Below are 6629 nucleotides of genomic sequence, written 5' to 3'. Positions count from 1 at the left end.
AGGGCCCCAACTGTGTCTCCCATTATTTTTTTATAACCCTGGACTGTATGTCTAAGGTAACTCTATCTCAACTGCCTCATCTATGCACTAGATAATAGCATTTACTTTATAGAGCTCTCATAAGGACTATATGAAATGCCACATGCAGAGAACTTAGAACCTATTATCAGAGTTGATGGATCACCACCAGATAGAGAATCTTCTATCCCAATGTGATGTGAGTCAGAATATGTGAGATCACATCCCAGCTCCAAAATGTACCAGTCCTTTCCCTCAGTTGAGTTTCTTAACCTTGAGGAAGTGTCTTCTTTTACTTATAAAATATGGATTATAACTACATACTAAAACTAATTTGAAGATTCAGTACACTTTAGTCGGATCTCATTATCGATATATTTTCTTAAATGCTTCCCAAATATTAAAGATACATGCAGAGTCCATCATAAAATAAATACTAACATTTCCGTCCCCTGTGTTCTGAAGAACATTAGATGGCAATTTTCTGCCAAAAAATTAAAATTCTGAGAGTTCTTGACTTGGCAGAATACCTTGGAACAAAAATTGGAACAACTCAGTGAAGATTAGCATGGCTTTGCACAAGAATGACATGCAAATTCATCAAGTGTTCCTAGTTTTTAAAACTCATTGAACTGTATACTTACAATGGGGAAATTTTATGTTGTGCAAAGTATATCTCAGCAAACCTGTTTTAAAAAAATGTTCTAGGGGCGCCTGGGTGGCGCAGTCGGTTAGGCGTCCGACTTCAGCCAGGTCACGATCTCGCGGTCCGTGAGTTCGAGCCCCGCGTCGGGCTCTGGGCTGATGGCTCAGAGCCTGGAGCCTGTTTCCGATTCTGTGTCTCCCTCTCTCTCTGCCCCTCCCCCGTTCATGCTCTGTCTCTCTCTGTCCCAAAATAAATAAACGTTGAAAAAAAAAAAAAAATTTAAAAAAAAAAAATAAAAAATAAAAAAAATGTTCTAAGTTACTAGAACCTGAGGGAAACTTTCCTTTTTGTTGATTTGCCAGATGAAGGATTTTTCCCTAGGCCTGTTACCTACATTCCCAAATTTCCCCAATTTCTCAAGGATGCTGTGCATGTAATTATGGGCATATTTTCTTCTTTAAGAGTCCACTCTGGGCAGGTTCACATAGTGAAAGTCTGTGTTTTGTCCAACATGCGGTCCTCTGTTATATATACTAGTACACTATAGATGTGATCTTTAGTGACTGTTTGGCTGACCATACACAGGGGAAAATGGAAATAAATCTTCCTTCCTGAGCTGCACATAAAGAAGGAAGGCAGATTCTATCTACTATTCTTCTTACTAGTGCAAGGAAGTTAAAATAATATATACTTTAAGATTTACCAAATTAAAATTATTTCCTACATTTTAAAGCTTACTGTCATCAATTGAAAAAAAACGAACAGCTGAACGCATTTTTATGAAGAAAAAATTTCAGCACAGAATCCTCAGATACATTTGTTAAAGCTTAGTAAAAGTAGGCCTCATTTTGCACAGTATTTCAGTTATTCTGGTTTAATTAAATAACACCAGTTCCCAGAAAACACTGTTCAAATTTCAGCTACCAGCCTATATTCACTGAGAGTGACTGCATAAAAAACAGTCTGCTGCTATCTCTTCAATGCACAAGTCAGGACATAAATAACAAATGCAAAACACGGCCAGTGACAAATCATGTCATTTCTTTCAACGTCTGGTACTGATTGGTCCCTGTATACCTGCTACTCTGGCACAGACAACAAAACATGTACTTGTGTCGCCTCCTTATCTTCCAGGGGTAGAGAGATGCAAAAGACAAAATACCCTGTAACATTTAAAGCACTAATGCCAACACTGGTGGACAACACTGCAGTTCAATCTAATTTTCTAGGCTACTTGCATGAAAATGGGAAAATTGCCTTTATACACGACTTGATTAACCCAGCTTCTGGTCCAAGGAGGTATTTCGACTTTTAAAGGTTTGGTTTTTTTGTTTTTGTTTTTGTTTTTGTTTTTTTATCTTAGATGGACTTTTGGACAGACTACTGAAGCTACAATTGGAGATCGTGTCATTTCGTTAGCTGAGTTCGGGAAGATTCATGACCTACAGCAGGGCAGCTGAGAATACTCAAACATCATGGCAGGAAATAAAATGCATGCAAAATGGTAGAAACTTCTACCTCGCTGTGAAAATAACTTTGCTAGATTTGAATTCTGTGTAAATGAAGTTTTAGATGAAAGAGCTGACCGTGGAAATGTTGACAGTGCCGCTAACATACATAACTATGCATATCCAACCAGAGGAACTCAGCAAAGCGTCTGACTCTTGATTTCTGCTCAAGTCATGATCCCAGGGTCATGGGATGGAGTCCTGCATCAGGCTCCATGCTGAGTATGGAGCCTGCTTAAGATTCTTCCTCTCTCCCTCTGTCCCCTCCCCTGCTCATGTGCTCTCTCTCTAAAACAACAACAATAATAATAATAAATATACTTCACACTAAAGAAACTCTCAAAGATGTTTCACAACATAGAAAACTCAAACCATATTGTGTTGAAAGCTGATCCAAACTTAGAAAAGAATCTAATAATTGTCAAGCCATTAAAAAAGAATCTATATAACTTATACAACAAAAAGAAGGCAAGTGCTGTTCAGACTGTTCTTGATAAGGTTTTTACAAAAAGAAACCTTTTTGTTTCTAATTTTTAAATAACAGTATACTAAATAAACACTAGTTTTAATATTTTATTTATTTCTCTATAGATTTATAACCTTAAATAAGAGAGTTTTTAATAACTTTGCACCAAAAAATTTTAAAGATCATGAAACAATCGTAATTTTCTCCATTGTTTTAGAATCACTTTCCCATTTCCAGCTTGTACAGTCATTTTTTAATGTTTATTTATTTATTTTGAGAGAAAGAGAAAGAATGGGGGAGGGACAGAGACAAGAAGTGAGAGACTCCCAAGTAGGCTTCTCTCTGTGCAGTAGGATTGAACCCCAACCTGAGGTTCGATCCCACAAACTGTGAGACCATGACCTGAGCCAAAATCAAGAGTCAGATGCTGAACCCACTGAGCCGCCCAGGTGAGCCTGCATAATCATTTTTTGTGGTTCGGCACTGCTATGCAACGTGTGGACCACCCGCATATGTTTCACATACACAACAGTCAGAGGCAGATATTTGTATTCAAAATTAATATAATCCACACAAAGCTAACTGATGTGCCTTCAAGATGTTGGAGCATCTTGCTCAATTTGGGATGCCTGAAAAGTAATTATTGTTACAAAAAGTTGTTATTATTATTAAAACTGTTATTAACTCACATGGAAATAGGTTTCTCTGCTGAAGGAACCATGGTCTTTGCTCTAAATTTTACCAAAGACAGTTAATTAACTAAGCTTGCCCAGATCTCACCTTTGATACGAACTTTGTGCTTACTGCCACACAGTTAACTTGATAAGGCCTCACATTTTTTCCTTCTCACCCAGAGGTTCTAAATTACCTACCAAATGGGTTAGTGCGAAGTAATCCTGTTCCTAAAGACTATTTACCGGGCAAGTTCATTCCTGTTCTGTTTATTGAGATCAACCTTCTCCAGGAACATTCCATATTTTCTATAATATTTAAATTCTAAAATGTCCTTCTGATAAAAGTGGTGACTAGATACACTCCTACTACACAGGAACATAAAAAAGTTGAGGCTAGCAGTCTTTAAATCAGGAGGCTTTTTAAATAGACTCCAGGAAGCATTTGAAAACAGTAGCATTTTAAACACTGGAGAAATTTACGAAAGATCTCAGGAAATATGTAAAGAAACATTTCCCAAATATTTTTTAATTTGTTGATCAATGGGTTTGTAAGTAGCAACTCAGCATCAAAAGTCATGCCTAGAATTTTCTATACGAAGGTCTGTGAAAAGGTAAACTGAGGTACCTTAAAATTTTCCAGTGTTGGGGCGCCTGAGTGGCGCAGTCGGTTAAGCGTCCGACTTCAGCCAGGTCACGATCTCACGGTCCGTGAGTTCGAGCCCCGCGTCGGGCTCTGGGCTGATGGCTCAGAGCCTGGAGCCCGTTTCCGATTCTGTGTCTCCCTCTCTCTGCCCCTCCCCCGTTCATGCTCTGTCTCTCTCTGTCCCAAAAATAAATAAACGTTGAAAAAAAAAAAATTAAAAAAAAAAAAAAAAATTTTCCAGTGTTTATTTGATGATGCACAGATCACAACTAGGCGGCACCAAACCAAAAGTGGTTAGGGACACTTCCAGAAAGGAGCTGGGGGACAGGTTTTTATAGAAAAGATGCAGAAGCAGAACAAGGAAACCGACTGGCTATGGCTTCAGCAGCTGCCACCCTGTGGGAAAGTCTACTTGTCTGTGATTGGTTGTTCTTAAATTTGATATTCTCATAAGGAAGAGCATTGATTCCAGCTGAGGTTTTGGTTGACTCAGGTAGGCTGCCACAGAGGCCTCAGCGCTACCTTGGTATTCAGGGCCTCTTGTTTGGTTACTTCAACAGCACTCACTCCTAAAAACTAATAAATCAATAGTTCAAATGCAATGCATTTAAGGTAGCACTAGCAATAAGATTTTAAATTTTTAATCACTGTTTACAATGCAAGCATTCTGGGTTTATTTCCTTACATTAACTAAAAATAGTTTGCTCATCTCCATAGCTAAAGGTGGAGAGCACCAAAATTAGCAAGAATATATTCCCATGGGATCAAAGTGGGCCCAGGGAGATCACTTCTTAAGCCACTTAAAATTGTGTCAAGGGGCACCTGGGTGGCTCAGTCCGTTGAGCATCCTACTTGGGCTCAGGTCATGACCTCATGGTTTGTAAGTTCGCCCTGCTTCGGGCTCTGTGCTGCCTGCTGGGAGCCTGGAAACTGCTTGGGATTCCGTGTCTCCCTCTCTCTGCCCATCTCTCACTAGTACTCCCTCTCTGTCTCTCTCTCTCTCAAAAATAAATAAAAACATTAAAATATAAATAAATATAAAAAAAACTGTGTCAAAAGAGCAATGTCTTTTAAGCTTGACTTGGAAGAGGGGCTTGACTGTTCAGAAACCATAAGTGGACAACTGTTACTAACACAAATCAGTTAGAATAATAATCAAAAGTGAAAAATATTTCTTACCAGTGAGTGTGTGTTGTTTGGGGAGTATGGTTTCAAACAGTTAATTACATAACCGAATTACTCAGTGTTTGTGCCATTGTGTTGATCCTTGTTGTTGCTCTATTTTATGAAGTGTCAGAGAATAGGTTGAAAATTATTTTCTTAGTGATGTTGGAAGAAGTGGATGAAAAGTAAAAACCCAGAAATATGTGGCCTGGCTCCACAACAGAAAATGAAAATAACGCATATGTTCTGAAACAAATGACATGTGACCTGACTTAATTTATTGGTTCTTTTATCTCCCAACTAGTGTTTACATAGTGATTCTTCACATGGAATCTACAGGTAGAGAAAAATTATTTTTATTGTGTGTCTATTTGTACCCTGCCAGTATCCAAAAGGAACTGAGACAACTGTTTTTCAAATTAATCTCTATACCAAGGTATTACTACATTGTAAACCAATGTCCAAATGAACCTATCTGAACCAACTCAAATTAAGTTCTAATAAATACTTGCCATTAACGAGGTAGTAAGTAATAACATATCTTTCACTACCAATTAAATTTAAAAAGCAAACTCCTGACTCAGATTTTGTGCACATCAGAGTCACTAGTGACACAACAGGCATATGAAATGAGGATCTCTAGAAATAGGGCTGGGCATATGTATCTCACCAAAACTTCACAGAGCTAACTGAGCCATATGCATTCCGAAAGAACCACACAAGATAAAAATGAAGTAAACAACATAGGCTCAACCTCAAGAAGTTTAGAATTTTTTTGGAGAAAGAGATTTAAAAATATATATTTCTTATGTTTATTCATTTTAGAGAGAAGGGGGAGGGTGAGAGAGAGGGGGACAGAGGATTGCAAGCAAGCTCTGTGCTGACAGCAGTGAGCCCGACACAGGACTTGAACTCACGAAACAGGAGATCACGACCTGAGCCAAAGTCAGATGCTTAACCGACTGAGCCACCCAGGTGTCCAAAAAATATTTTTTAAAAATTAAAAAGGACCCTATAAATATACTTAACCAACTGAGCCAGCCAGGTGCCCAAAAAATATTTTTAAAAATTAAATAGGACCATATAAATACACTCACTCACTAGAGGTAAATTTTAAAGCTTTTTAAAAATACAATTTTTGTTATGCTTGTTCATCTATGATAGCTCTTTCCTAATTATTAAAAAAAAGTGGTCTTATTGAGATGTGTAAATAAAATAAAATAAATCAATGAACAGGTAAAAATAGCACTGGAGATAAGGACTGCTAATGCACTGTCTTTCAGTTCAGTATTTCTATAAACACATATGCAATGGGTTGGTTTGCTTGGAAGATTTTTCTCCCTTATGTTACCATATCAAGAAAATCTCCTTTGGTATAAAACATTAATTTATACTACTATCTTTGTTGTAGCATTATTTACAATAGCTAAAATATGGAGGCAATGTAAGTGCCCATCAATAAATGAATGGATAAAGAAGATGTAGTGTGGGTGTGTGTGTGTGTGTGTGT

At 37.7% G+C, this 6629-nt stretch overlaps 1 non-coding gene across 1 annotated transcript; it reads left to right on the top strand.

Annotated features, from left to right (window-relative positions):
• The first annotated feature begins 527 nt into the window (after positions 1-527).
• Positions 528-637, top strand: LOC123596598. Its single transcript, XR_006711762.1, has one exon. It is a non-coding gene; the product is annotated as a U6 spliceosomal RNA (small nuclear RNA).
• The last annotated feature ends 5992 nt before the right edge of the window (positions 638-6629 follow it).

Source organism: Leopardus geoffroyi, chromosome B1, assembly GCF_018350155.1.
Source record: "Leopardus geoffroyi isolate Oge1 chromosome B1, O.geoffroyi_Oge1_pat1.0, whole genome shotgun sequence".
Classification (NCBI taxonomy): Eukaryota; Metazoa; Chordata; class Mammalia; order Carnivora; family Felidae; genus Leopardus; species Leopardus geoffroyi.
Note: the sequence above shows the minus strand (reverse complement) of the source record. Positions and strands in the feature narration are given on the sequence as shown.